Source organism: Oncorhynchus masou, chromosome 30 (genome assembly GCF_036934945.1).
Source record: "Oncorhynchus masou masou isolate Uvic2021 chromosome 30, UVic_Omas_1.1, whole genome shotgun sequence".
Lineage (NCBI taxonomy): Eukaryota > Metazoa > Chordata > Actinopteri > Salmoniformes > Salmonidae > Oncorhynchus > Oncorhynchus masou.
The window spans coordinates 17,883,749-17,899,529 of NC_088241.1; the positions used below are offsets into that span (position 1 = coordinate 17,883,749).

At 45.4% G+C, this 15,781-nt stretch overlaps 1 pseudogene; it reads right to left on the reverse strand.

Moving 5' to 3' along the window:
• LOC135521602 (protein PTHB1-like) overlaps positions 1-15,781 on the reverse strand; it is a 246,567-nt pseudogene that overhangs the window by 176,485 nt on the left and 54,301 nt on the right.

Consider the following 15,781-nt stretch of genomic DNA (forward strand, 5'->3'; position numbering starts at 1 on the left):
TCATTCTCTTACACAAAACAACAGGCAAAGGTCAAAAGGTCCAAACCTGCAACACATCCACACAGACATACATCCACACAGACATACATCCACACAGACATACAGTGTCAACAACATAGTGAAGTACAGAGCAGCAGTTTTTACACACAGACATACTAAAGTGCTTAGTGAGCATACTCGGACGATGCTCTGTCATTGGTCATTGGGATAGTGTGTGTCAGTGGACAGTATTTAGTCTCTCTCCATACGGTTTCCATATTTAGCCTCAGCCAGGCTAACTGAGGCCTCTAATCACACAGGACTTTTCTCTAGTCATTTTAGCACACACACTCCCCTGGCCTGTCATTAACAGCTCACACTCACCTCCCAGGCTGCACGCGCACACCCACACCCACCCACCCACACCCACACACACACACACACACACACACACTCACACACATCATTGAATTCATAGACACGCACACTGTGCACACACATACTGCACATACAAACCCATGAATACAGGATGCACACGCTCTCTGTCCAGAAACTAAATACCACTGGTCCATTGGGTGATCCCTTGCCTTGTCTATCTTTTTGTTCTTTCTTCCCAAAGAGACACAAGACCTGATTAGCAAGTCAATGCTTGAAACACAATAGTGGAAATCTAACAAGACAACTAAAACGTGCTTATGTTCCTTTATAGTGTTAAATCCCCCCACTAATCAGAAAACGCATCAGCTTTTTATAATCCCTCGACTTGAAAGCTAGTTATTCAGTGAGATACTTGGATGTATATGTGTGTGTGTGTGTGTGTGTGTGTGTGTGTGTGTGTGTGTGTGTGTGTGTGTGTGTGTGTGTGTGTGTGTGTGTGTGTGTGTGTGTGTGTGTGTGTGTGTGTGTGTGTGTGTGTGTGTGTGTGTGTGCGTGCGTGCGTGTGTGCGTGTGTGCGTGTACTTGCTCAATCACTCATGCATTGTCTATCTGTTTGTGTGCGAGACAAAAACAAGGACATCAAATCTAAGCCAGACACAACATTGCAGATCCTGGCTACAAATTAGCATCAAACAGAGAGAGACACTGGAAAACACAAACCCAAACACACACAAACGCCACTCCCAGACCAGAGGTTAGACAAGGTAAGGGACGATCAGTTTGGGGTACACCGCAGTATTTCTCAACTATGGTTTTCAGGAGAGCCCATGGCTGCGTGTTTGTGTTCTATCCTGGCACAAACGCATCTCATTTAACTAACCAATGGCTTCAGGATTAACCAAGTGGCTGAAGCAGATAAGCTGGGCTAGAACATTCTTGAAGACCATAGAGAAACATATGTAGAGGATGAGAGGCTCTCCCTCTCCATCACGGCATCATAACAGACTTCATACAATCTAAACGGTGTCACTTTAATAAGGCAACGCCATAAGGTTCTCTCTCTCTCTTTCTCTCCCTTCCCTCCTCTACTCTGTGGTGGTTTGGTTTACGTAAGTCCATATGACTTATCCCCTCCACTTAGCCCTGCGATCATGTTTCCTGAAAGTGGACTCTGCTGACATGTTTCTGACCCCTGAAATGGGGAGCGAGTGTGTGTGTGTGTGTGTGTGTGTGTGTGTGTGTGTGTGTGTGTGTGTGTGTGTGTGTGTGTGTGTGTGTGTGTGTGTGTGTGTGTGTGTGTGTGTGTGTGTGTGTGTGTGAGCTGGTTGGGCTCCACTGGGGCACATTAGCAAGGCTCTGACATGTGCAGAACTCTGTGGCTGGATTAATATTTAAATAAATCTATCAATATATCCATGTTGTGTGGAAGTCTCTGTGGAAATATATATATCAAACATATATATGAATGACATAAAACAGAAAAAGGCATTTACAGTCGCCTTGGGAGAAAGGGGGAGGCTAATTCAGGGAAACACTAGGATGCCAATAGTAGAGAGCGAAAGGAAGGGAAGGGGCAAGGGAGGGAGTGTAAGGACTAGTGTGTGTGTGTGTGTGTGTGTGTGTGTGTGTGTGTGTGTGTGTGTGTGTGTGTGTGTGTGAGTGTGAGAGAGAGAGAGAGAGAGAGAGAGAGAGAGAGAGAGAGAGAGAGAGAGAGAAGAGAGAGAGATGAAAGTTAGTAAAATACCTACCTCAAATATTCACAGTCCACACACACAAACCTCCCAAGGGGTCACAGAGGAAGCCATACATTTGAAGCAGTCCAGACCAGTGACCCGAGTAACCAGTCTACCTTTGGCAGACACACACGCACAAACATATACACACACACACTAACACAAGCCAGCCATTAGATGGAAATTAGGGCCTTGGTCCTGGTCCTGTAGCTAGATTAAAAACACTACTGGAAGCATGATGCTACAAATGCTAATGAAATGTCAATGTAAGAAATGCTAATGCTACCATAATGCTAACGAGGCTAATGATCACCATCAGTAAAATGATTTACCATTCCCCTCCTCCCTTTCTAATGCTAATCCCGAGGAAGGCCACAGTGAGGGCATTGTCCTGCTACCTCTCCCCTCCCAACACACACATATAACCATGCATCACACACACTGAAATGTATACGCATGCTCACAGACCTCGGCCATGTCTCGACATCCCTCAAACACAGCCCTATTTGCACGTTTGCTTTTCTCTCAATGGTCTTCTTTGAACAGGCCACGGTGAGTAAATAGAAGAAAAAAACGAGGGGAACTCTGGGAATTTACTGCAACAAGATAAATATCCTAGCCGTGGCGTCGCGACACACACACGCCTTCTCCCACTGATTACAGAGTAAATATCTGTAATCTTATAAAAACGGGCATTGTCTGAGGGCGGAAGCGGCAGACACAGTGCAAAGAGAGCGCAGCGGCAGGACATGTTGACTTTGGAGAAAGCGCTATTGGAGAAGTGATCAGTCACACACAAGTATGCACCCACACATATATACACAAGCAAACATACGCACAGATGCATGTACAAAAATGCAAAGGCACATACTGCACTGTACAAACATTATGCAGAACCTTTTCCAGAATATGATTATGTGCAAGTCCACACACACTCCCACACGTTGCGATAGCAGTTCTGTCTATATCCTCAACAAATATGATCTAGATTATCACTCATGAATAAATGCTATGTAGTACATTTCCACCATTGGCCATAAGCCTGTTGGAATGCTGTGTGTGTGTGTGTGTGTCTGGGCTCATGAAACAGACACACCCATTCATTTCATGCACTGGGGCCAAAGAAGATAAATCAGTAGAATTATCAACATGCAGTGTCGCGTGAACCAGGCTGCTGCAGCCAACGTATGTAGCAGTCTTTACAGACCACAGGGTTAGACTAGCCTTTATACACACACACACGCACCTGCAACAAGTGATCAGCATGCAAAATCATAACCACATGTTACATGTTAAGCAACGCAATTGTCTCGTATGAGCAAAACACTTCAGTCAGTACAGGACAGTAATAGTGAGTTCCTCTGTCCCTGTAGATAAAGCCCCAGGCAGGGCATGTTTGTTGCTGTTTCTTTGTCCTCTGCCACTGTCTATCTCCCTGCTGTCTACAACAGGTCTCCCCAAGCTGGCAGACGGAGCCAGAGACAGATAGGGACTGTGTGTGTGTGTGTGTGTGTGTGTGTGTGTGTGTGTGTGTGTGTGTGTGTGTGTGTGTGTGTGTGTGTGTGTGTGTGTGTGTGTGTGTGTGTGTGTGTGTGTGTGTGTGTGTGTGTGTGTGTGTGTGTGTGTGTGTGTGTGTCTCCCAGGAGAGAGGAAGGTGGTGTGGGTTCACCTACGGTACAGAAGCACTTCACTTTCATGACATCACTCATAATCCCTTGTGTTCCCTTAGGAAGTCAGTGAGGACTGTCGTGATGGAGCTAACAGGTACACAGGTAAATGAGGTAAGTCAACGAGGTAAATGACGTACAGCTTTAACACAAGAGGTCTGTTGATACATATGTACTGTACATGGACTCATTTGGTAAATCATCTCTGTGTGCTAAATTCTGAAAAACACTATACACACACAGTTCAAATGTTTGATTACGCACGCAGACACACACAATCTACTGAAGGCTATCCAGCAGTATATATTTTCAGAAACACAGTCATTGACCCGTTTCCAAAGCATCTCTGGTCCTGCCATTGAATTCCCGGAATCAAGAGGAGAGGGCCGTGACACGGAAACCTGAGTGCTAGCTGAGCGAGAGAAAACACTGCTAGTGCCAACACTGGTGTGTGTGTGTGTGTGTGAGGTTTATACACTTCTACTTCAATGTCACACTTCAGTGTTAATATGACTAAAATATAACACTTACAACATGGTAACAAAAATATATAATATAAACAGTGTATAGTGAGAGTGAGCGAAGTATGACTGGAGGACAAGGGCCTCCTGGAGATCCGGGGGTTTAGTGGTGCCTGGAGCCCAGCTCTGTGGGACAGACATCAGGGTGAGACATCCCCAAAAGACCCCAATAACGAGCCTCTGTGGGCCTGGGGATAATGAGCACCTGTGGTGGAGGCAAGGGTGTGTGTGTATGCTCGCCTGTCTGTCCGTGCGTGCTTGCCGATGTACAGGAGTGTGTGTGAGTGCTTCTCACTTTAATTACACCGTGTATATAATCCCGTTAGCTGGTGGCTAACCTCTGAGAGGCTAATAACAAAGGACCAGTGGGAGAAGGCATGCTCCCTTACAGTGTGGAATCCCCTCTCCACTCAGGCCGCTAAGAGCCACTCAGCAGACACAATGAGATTAGGGTTCTAAATCTGTGGAACACAGAGGAACACTGGGACTGTGGCATGTGCTAAGCCCACCCTCGCTGAGAGGAGAAATGACATTCTTTAGCCGGAGAGGAAAAACTAACTTGGGGATAATGACATAGATGTAGAGTTGACAGAATGGAGTGGGAAAATGGCCCGGTTTAGTTTAAGTGCAGGGAAAATTACATTGGAATAAAAAAAAATCAAAAGCATAGAACGCACTGGAGAAATGATAGCCGTTGAGTGTAGTGAAGTGTAGGGAACCTGGATTAATTAAATTTTGTCATTATAGCACATGGAAATGACTCTGGTTTAATGGCATGCTGTAGAACTAGACTGTATAGAATATACTGGAAATGACACATTTCTTGATTAATAAAGCACAGGGAGAAAGACAATGGGCTAATCTCTTTAGGACTAATCTCTACGATACTTAATGGACCAGCCAATATGGCGAGCTAATTGAATGGCTGCTGTGTTCTTAGCAACAGAGTAGAATGAGAGAATGTGATGTGGTAAGCAACAAGGGACTAAACATTCTAAAATATCCAGATAGCCCCGAGAAAGCTGTTCAACTGGCTATCCGACTATGTAATTCTGTATGGTGATGTCCATCTATGTTCTAACAGGTGTTGCATAGTCACATGCAATGGCACAAGGAAACAGATTCTAAATGAAAACAACAGAACTGGATTGACTGACACTTCCTTGATTTCATCTCATGTGGTCATGAAGGAAAAGAGATGAGGGGAAGACAGGAATATTTCTCTGTCTCAGTTTCTTTTAGTCTCCCTCGCTCGCTCCCCCCTCGCTCGCTCCCCCCTTGCTCGCTCCCCCCTCGCTCGCTCTCTCCTCACCAGTAATAGACCCAGACATATTTGTGATAAAAGTCCACCACACCCAGGGGAGTCCCACAGACAGAAGCATTACAAGTAGGTACAGTACCTTACACCCCAGACCTCCTCTAACCCCCATCTCTATCTGCCTTTGGGCAAACACCTGGGCCTTCTCCATAGGAACAGAGACAGAGGGTGGTGAGTGTGTGAGGGGATTGTGCAGACTGGCAGAGATGGGCTTTGCTGTGGCTCCTCTCAGGGATTTGACATTCTTAGATAAAGCACCCCAGTCCCACGCCCTCTCCTCTCTCCCTCCTGCTGTGTATGGCCTGAGGGGGCAGGAGACGACACACACACACCCCCACCCACTCATAATCAGTGTCCCAAATGACACCCTATTGTTTGGGTGCCATTTAGGACATACCCTAGTCTGTGTGGCATCCATTATTTTACATCATAGATATTTCCCTGAGTATCTGGTCACAGACACCACTTATGATAATAAACACTGCCTACTCTAGATTGGGTGTTAGCAAACATTTTGTGCCGCAATCTACCAAAGCCTTTTCCATGACGACATTCTTCTGACCCAAGAGGTACTGCCAGATGCTGATCTCTGTCTGGCCGATCTCTGTCTGGCCTCTGCTCCATGTATGTGTACAGTACAGAGGTGTGGGTCTCCAAGACCATTGATATTTACATCTCATTCAATACTTTTTTTAAAATATTGATTTAAATACTATATCAATGAATTGTACACAGAAAAAATGTATTTATTTATGGGCCTTGCAATGAAAAGGTTAAATCCTACAGGAGTCCCCGGATATGCCCATCTTCAGACATTTTTACGAGAAGACCATAAAATGATCTCCCAACAGTAACAAGCCTATCTCCACACAACACTGGTTTCAATATGACATCACATTTATAAAGACAGGCTTTTCCAGAGGCTTGACTGTGTCACACACACTCCTCTATATCAGTCACTATCTGTCCCCCACTTATACACACACATGCCTATATGTCAGTCAGCTATATGAAAGACAGTCATTCATTGACATGGTAGACATTCATAGAGGAGGGCCCCAGTGACTCCTAAATGTGCATGAGGGGTAGGCTGTCTGTTCATTTATCCTCTGCCTGTGTGTGTGTGTGTGTGTGTGTGTGTGTGTGTGTGTGTGTGTGTGTGTGTGTGTGTGTGTGTGTGTGTGTGTGTGTGTGTGTGTGTGTGTGTGTGTGTGTGTGTGTGTGTGTGTGTGTGTGTGTGTGTGTGTGTGTGTGTGTGTGTGTGTGTGTGTTTGAAGGCCAATTTGAAAGGCAGTCTCTCAGGTGCGGTCTGTGTTTGCATAGCAGATGAAAGGTCAGGGGGACCTGAGGGAGTTCCTCTGTTTCTCCTTTTTTTTCTGACCCCGGGGTATTTTACTGAGGAAACACACATTTACACATCTCAATGGACACGCACGCAAACACACACACACAGTGCTCAGAGAGAGCCCCAGTCATTTATTGCGAGGGCCTCACGTACACAGTGGGATCTGTGTTTAGTCGTGTTTAGCCATGTTTAGCCGTGTTTAGCGCTCCATTTGGGGACAGATAAATCAGCCGTTGTCTAAAAGAAGCCTCCATTACTGGAACGAGAGGCCCCCAAGCGGTCTGTCAGTCAAAACTAAAGCGTCCCACCTCCTGCTTTTGAATGGCTAATTACAGAGACTCCGCTCAACTCAAACTCAGCTCCCAGACAGCTAGCGCCGCTGCCCGCTAGGATAGCGCACCAACGCTAACACGGTAGCCATTTTACCTGAGATAAACAGCAAAAAAAAATATTTAAACGGCTTGCCGAGCATTCCCCTTCACTCAGCCCACCCTCCTTCCCCTCTGCATCCCCCCCACCCAGAAACGTCTTTCCCGGTCCCGAGTGACAGCAGTGTGCTTTCGCTCAGAGATCAACAGCAGAGGAGAAAACCAGGAATGCTAAGGCTAGGCTAAGATAGCCCTCTGGCTAACCTCTCCATACCTGCCACAGATTAATCAAACAGAGAGTTAAAGGGTGAGCCAGGCTGAACTATAAACCGTGGGGCCAGGATGAGTAATGTTTTTTTAAGTAGTGAGAATAAAAAGTGGAGGAAACAGACACCTCTGGCCAGCTCACATACACATTATAGAGCAGGACGCATCTGGCCTTCATGAATAAAATATAGGAGGAAGAGATGAAGAAATAATGAACAAAGGAAATATTATCCCTCTCTATATGAATGTACACTAGACCAGAAAAATCACACAGGCCTCTCACAGTATCTCTGTTCTCTCGATGACAAACAACATGCACAAACATTAATGAGGGGAAGTCCCCTAACCGACAGCCACAGATAAGATGCATAATATTTACCAATCTGACATTTGACGATGCTGCACTTAGTTCATCCAAAGTACACATGTACCTTGACATTATCCCTGACTCAGCACAATAAGACACGTACTGCAGCTAAAAACAACTTTTAACCCCACCATCATTTACAAACACATTTGGCATGTCAAATGATGAAGACTCTTGACTGACAACCCGTAATAAACTCTATCTAAAGCGCTGAGTTCATGAGAACCACCATAGCTCATACCCACCCAGAGATATGAATAATTCATTTGACGCGTGCATCACTCTTCCCAGTAGACCGTGGATAGCGTCCATTATGTGGTGCGTGTATACATTACAGTACGTATAAAGTGTCAGAAGCTTCCGGAATCAACGGTGGGTGGCAGGCGCTGGCGGGAAGCGGAGGCAGGAAGGGATGGACTGACTGACACCGGAGCACATTAGACAGACTAGAGAGCAATACTGTATAGAGAGAATCACTCAGGGCTCTAGTAATGCTAGGGGACAGGCAGCAGCGCTGGGACAGCATCAACTAGCATTAGCGGCATAAAGAGACACTGATATATTAATAGCATTAGCTGGCACTAGGACATGCAGTTCATTTAGACTGATATCTGCCAAGAACAGTATTGTCAAAATGGTATACTTTAGAAACAAAAATGTAATTTTAATATTCTGATATCTGAACAGATGTTAGTATTTGAATACTTGCAAGAGTATTCATGTAGATGGAATTGAAAGTATGGAATTAAGTTAGTTAAATGAGAAGGACCAATCTGCATATAGTTGTTGTAGATAAGGACAGAAAGCACAGCAACATTTCCTCAATTAATCTAGGTTGCGAGCTACCTACTGTAGCTGGCTAACATAGCTCGCATCTTTACATCAATTTGATGCAGTATGGCATCTATAAGTTTATCTAATTAGCTTGAGCCTGTATGGCTACCCTCTCTCTTCCTCTCTCTCGCTCCGGTGTCAAACTCACCGGGAAGAACCTCTCCTCCCAAGACCTACCAAAGCAAGCAAGCAAGCAAGCAAGTTATCAAGTTTAATAAAAACCATTTTAAACACATGCATTTCGACTATCTGAATATCACCCCTAAAAACGTTCATGTTATTATTTGAATAGTGAAAGTATTTAAAAGTACCCATCCCTAATCATAGTAACCAAAATGTAGCCCATTATTAGCTGGATATAGAGACCTAAAGGGCCCGCATGACCCCGAATGAATTGAAAAACTACACCATGTCCGGGCCAGTAGAAATTCAGTTCGGGACAGTAGATTTTTGGACAACTCGGCCAGTGTGAAGAAAAAGGGAATGTTGGACCCTTCGCCAGCAACAAAACTGATCCCAGTTTGTAAGGTAAGTGTCCCTTTAAAACTGTACCTGTTTTGAACCTTGTGGTGATGGTATGAGTACACCTCGTATTGGACCTTATGGGGAGTGCATCTACAGTGTGAGCTCTGTATGGTTCTACTCAGATAGGAGTAATGGTTAAGTACTAAATCATTAAATATCTAATGATGTCATGATGTCACCCACTCCCAGAGCCGTAAGAGAGCTAATGAACAGTGTTAAAGAGTGCCTCACCAAACGAGCCCCTACTGTAAACAGTGGCGGCAAGGGACCATCACTTTTCAACGTCAGACAGTCTACACCACTCAAAATTCACACGCGCACTCACAAACGCGCACTCACACACACACACACACACACACACACACACACACACACACACACACACACACACACACACACACACACACACACACACACACACACACACACACACACACACAACTAATACAGTAATCCACACACAGTTGGAACTCATCAGTCGACACACACATCATCACACACTCACAATGGGAACTTCAAATCAAGGCAAACAGACACACACACACACACACACACACACTATAATGACACCACAAACACACTGACCCACACTTCCAACCATACAGAAGTTTGTAAATGAGGTTTCTTTGTTTAATCATAATTTAAAAAGGAAGGCTCCAGCAACAATCACCCTGACCTCAGAACCTGAGAAAAATACTGAGAGAATGTACACACACACACACACACACACACACACACACACACACACACACACACACACACACACGCACACACGAGACACAAATGCTCCCACATTCTTATTACAGCCCGTCTACCGAGTTAGTAAATAATGTCTAATCGGGCGATAAGGCGCCCCTAGACGACAGAGATAGATGGGTGTGTATGTGTGTCTGTGCGCATGTATACACTACCGGTCAAAAGTTTTAGAACACCTACTCATTCAAGGTTTTTTTTTATTTTAATATTTTCTACATTGTAGAATAACAGTGAAGACATCAAAACTATGATATTACACATATGGAATCACGTAGTAACCAAAAAAGTGATTCTTCAAATAGCCACCCTTTGCCTTGATGACAGCTTTGCACACCCTTGGCATTCTCTCAACCAGCTTAACCTGGAATGCTTTTCCAACAGTCTTGAAGGAGATCCCACATATGCTGAGCTCTTGTTGGCTGCTTTTCCTTCACTCTGCGGTCCGACTCATCCCAAACCATCTCAGTTTGGTTGATGTCGGGGGATTGTGGAGGCCAGGTCATCTGATGCAGTGCTCCATCACTCTCCATCTTGGTAAAATAGCCATTACACAGCCTGGAGGTGTGTTGGGTCATTTCCTGTTGAAAAACAAATGATAGTCCCACTAAGCGCAAACCAGATGGGATGGCATGTCGCTGCAGAGTGCTGTGGAACCCATGCTGGTTAAGTGCATCTTGAATTCTAAATAAATCACAGACAGTGTCACCAGCAAAGCACCCCACACCATAACACCTCCCCCTCCATGCTTTATGGTGGGAAATACACAAGCGGAGATAATTCGTTCACACACACCGCGTCTCACAAAGACACAGCAGTTGGAACCAAAAATCTCCAATTTGGACTCTGGACAAAAGGACAAATTTCCACAGGTCTAATGTCCATTGCACGTGTTTCTTGGCCCAAGCAAGTCTTCTTCTTATTGGTGTCGTTTAGTAGTGGTTTCTTTGCCACAACCATGAAGCCTGGTTCACACAGTCTCCTCTGAACAGTTGATGTTGAGATGTGTCTGTTACTTGAACTCTGTGAAGCATTTATTTGGGCTCCAATTTCTGAGGCTGGTTACTCAACTGAACTTATCCTCTGCAGCAGAGGTAACTCTGGGTCTTCCATTCCTGTGACGGTCCTCATGAGAGCCAGTTTCATCACAGTACTTGAAGGTTTTTGCGACTGTACTTGAAGAAACTTTCAAAGTTCTTGAAATGTTCCGTATTGACTGACCTTAAAGTAATAATGAGCTGTCGTTTCACTTTGCTTATTTGAGCTGTTCTCGCCATAATATGGACTTGGTCTTTTACCAAATAGGGCTGTCTTCTGTATACTCCGCCCCCTACCTTGTCACAACACAACTGATTGGCTCAAATGCATTAAGAAGGAAAGAAATTCCACAAATTAACTTTTAAGAAGGCACACCTGTTAATTGAAATGCATTCCAGGTGACTACCTCATGAAGCTGGTTGAGAGAATGCCAAGAGTGTGCAAAGCTGTCATCAAGGCAAAGGGAGGCTATTTGAAGAATATCAAATATATTTGGATTTGTTTAACAATTTTTTGGTTACTACATGATTCCATGTGTTATTATTATAGTTTTGATGTCTCCACTATTATTCTACAATGTAGAAAATAGTTAAAAACAAAGAAAAACCCTTGAATGAGTAGGTGTTCTAAAACTTTTGACCGGTAGTGTATGTCTTTGTGTTTATGTGCTTACAGTAAATGTGTATGTGCACCTGCATAAGCATGGGTGTGTATGTTTGTGTATTCCTGTCTGTGTGTGTGGTCATGGCATTGTGTGTGTGTATTCCTGTCTGTGTGTGTGGTCATGGAATTGTGTGTGTGTATTCCTGTGTGTGTGTGGTTATGGAAGTTTGTTTGTCTGCTATAAGTATACCATAGGGTGGGAGCTAGAACCTTAGTAGCAGCAGGAAGTGCATAAATCAGCAGTGTAGGCCCATCACTCTGTAAATCAACACTAGTGCACTCGCCTGCCTGCCTGCCTGCCTGCCTGCCTGCCTGCCTGCCTGCCTGCCTGCGTGCGTGCGTGCGTGTGTAAATCACCATACGGTGTGAGGTAGGGGAAAATCAACACCTCCAAAAAAAAAGAGAGGGAAGAAGGGAGGGAAGAGACTCTCCTTTCATCATGTTTCTAAATGCTATGTGCATGCCTGAGAGTGTCCTGGTCTACTGTGTGTGTGTCTGACCTGGCGGTAGGTGCCCTCCATCAGAGTGTCTAGGTTCTTTAGGGGGGCGGGGGTCTTGTCTTTGAAGCGGGTCAGGAGACGGCGTTGGGTGGCTCTGGACCGCCCGCTCTGACAGGAGGTCCTGGTACTTCTCTGCACTCACACACAGCTACACGCACGCACACACACACACACACCACACACACAAAGAATGTTTTTCTAACACTGCAGGCAAAAGCTGTACCTACAAACACAACACATGAATGTGTGTGGGCCGTTGTGTCTGTGTTCAACACACACCTCAAAGTGGTGGTGGACAGTCTCAAAGTACTCAGCCAGAGGTTTAGGGCCTGCAAAGCTGATTCTGAAGTCAAAGACTCCCTGCTTGGCAAAGTAGCGGTCGAAGCGCTGCACCAGCTCCTTAGCCACCAGCCAGATGTCCTTGAAAATCTCACTCTGGATACGGTAGCGCTCTGGAGAGGGTAGAAAAAGGGGGGGTAGAGAAAGCTTACCACACACACTCTGTCTCTGAGGTTCTCAGGGGAGAGTATAGTGTGGACTCTAGTGTTGGGATGTCAGGCAGAGATATGGTATGGGTTCCCTACCACACACACTCTGTCTCTGAGGTTATCAGGGGAGAGTATAGTGTGGACTCTAGTGTTGGGATGTCAGGCAGAGATATGGTATGGGTTCCCTACCACACACACTCTGTCTCTGAGGTTCTCAGGGGCCAGTATAGTGGGGTCTCTATCGGTGGGATGACAGGCAGAGATATGGTATGGGTTCCCTACCACACACACTCTGTCTCTGAGGTTATCAGGGGAGAGTATAGTGTGGACTCTAGTGTTGGGATGTCAGGCAGAGATATGGTATGGGTTCCCTACCACACACACTCTGTCTCTGAGGTTCTCAGGGGCCAGTATAGTGGGGTCTCCATCGGTGGGATGTTAGACAGAGATATGGCAGCTTATCTCTCCTCAGGACGCCAGCCAAGGTGAACAGAGCACATCACATTGTTCTTTATCTGCCCACAGTGTAGCACACACACACACACACACACACACACACACACACACACACACACACACACACACACACACAATCTTCAAGCATCTAATCTGGGACAGGGGTCCTGTGTAGTAGGAGACGCCATGCCCAGGTCCAGATAATGACTGATAGTCAGAGCTGCTTCCCAGGGCTGAGACCTGCTCACCAACAGCAGGTAGACTAGATTCCCACACACACTATCAACAGCATCAATACATACCACCTACTCTCCATTCCAGGGCAAATACATGCCACTCACTTTCGTGCAGTTGACACTATCGAAGACAAGCAGACTTAAAACTTAACCCCTATTCTCACAGAACACCACTCTCCCACTATCCCTGGGTGTACAGGGAACCAGTGGAGAACAGGTCATGTAGATGTCTATGGTACAGACCAGGTTATGGGGTGACTCAGGTAGATCTCTATGGTCTGTTACCTGGGAAGACCTCGCTGAGGTTGACGGGCGGTTTGTTGGTATCCACAGTGATCTTGTACTTGGCGTTCTTGGAGGGGGCAGAGGGGCAGCAGACTAGACAGAGGGGCAGGGAGAACTTACACTGGGCCACCCTTGGGATGCCTGAGAGGGTGAATGTGAGAAGGTTTTGTGAAACGTGCAGCTCCTTAAAAATTGGAGAGACAAATCTTTGAATGAGACAATGTGCTCTATCATGGGTGCGTGTGTGGTTAAGACATGGCTCTGATGGAACGGGTGCGTGTGTGGTTAAGACATGGCTCTGGTGGAACGGGTGCGTGTGTGGTTAAGACATGGCTCTGATGGAACGGGTGCGTGTGTGGTTAAGACATGGCTCTGATGGAACGGGTGCGTGTGTGGTTAAGACATGGCTCTGATGGAACGGTGAATTGAATTCTCAAGAATCCTCTCTAATAGCTCAGACACACTGGTAGGATTGTCAAACGTTTACCTGCCGACAGTACTTAGCACCTCTGAACAGAGTGTTGGCAGTCAATCTCGTTTGTGTTCACACAGCAAAGACCTTGAAGTTGTTAGCCACTTAGCCTTGTTAAAATACTCCAAACCAGAAGATGGCAGTAGCGTTGTTTGATAATGCATGTCTGTGTGTGTTGCTTATGGTTTCCAATGTTAGCTAGCTAGCTGTGTTAATGTTGCTATTTTTGTAGAACGCCCTTGTTAATACTAGCCAGATGGCCACAGCTAGATAACTACCTAGCAATTCACTCTCCATAATCCCATACTGCCAGTGCCAGCCCATAGCCAAATGCTTAGCTAACGTTAACATATTGCTAGCTAGCACAACATAGCTAGCTAGCCTAGGACACTGCAGTAACTGTGCAGCTAACACAGGCAACTGTTTCATGGAAACTAATCCATTGTGATTTAATTATAATGTCAACACTATCTACAGTGGTTTGCATTGTGTCTGTGCACTTACCTAGCTGCCATGCCATAGCCTACATTGCATATGAAGTGTGACTGGCTCATGACTGTTGGCTGTGATAAGTACCTATTGGCAGTCTATTGGAAATGAGATTCTCTGTGTTTCATGCTTAGGAAGTGTTCGCTTCAAAATATCCCCAAAGGCAAATTACATCTGATAGAAAATCCCCTTAAAAACACTTTTCCTTCAGACATTTCCTCTTAAACCCCATCACATTCAATAACATGATTGAGATAACTTCATGCATATTCACTACACTGAAGCCAATCTGTGAGTGAGACTCAACACAAACATCTCACATAACCGAGTTGTGGATGTTTTTGGAGGATCCCTGGTTGAGGGAACTCCTAAAACAGCACTGGGGAACATTACAGGCCGAGGTACCCAACCATAACTCTTCCAGAGTTGGCTGAGGATGCTGAGCTGGCTAGAAGCCTGGCTGGAATAACAGAGAGAGACCGAGAGAGAGCAAGAGACTGCTCAGGGGGAAATTCCCTTTTTACTCTGTTTTCCATCCTTTCACAAGAGAGAAAAGAGAAATGGCGAAAAGTTTGGGAAAGGTGATAAAGAGAGAGGGAGAGAGAGATTAATAGAAAGACAGACGGAAAGGGAAGGAAAGAGATAAAAAGCGTTCAAGCCGAGGCATAGTGCAAGAATCGCTCGCTCTCGAGGAAGAGAGCTGAGAGAAAGAAGGAAGAAGAGAACGCACAGGGTCTTTTCCAGGCCCATCACTGGCCAGTGAGAGTATAATCCTTCCCTGTTATGTCTGGCCAGGTAACCTAAGCCGTGTACTGTAGGGGCTTTACATCGCCCTGGCTCATGTAGCAGCAACCACTAACGTATCACAGCCTTAGGGACTCAGACAAGGTGTTCTCCCTACCTCCTTCTCTTCAGTTATCCTTCCCTCGCTTCTTTTTCCCCCTTTTCTTTTCTCTGTCTCTCACTCTAACCTTCTCTTCCCCTCTTTTTTTTGTCATTGTGTTTTTCTATAGAGTAGCCTGTAGATGTGGCTTTTTAAAAGCATCTTTAAACTGTGCAAACTCATATTGAGGCTACTGAAGGGTGTCGAATCGAGAGG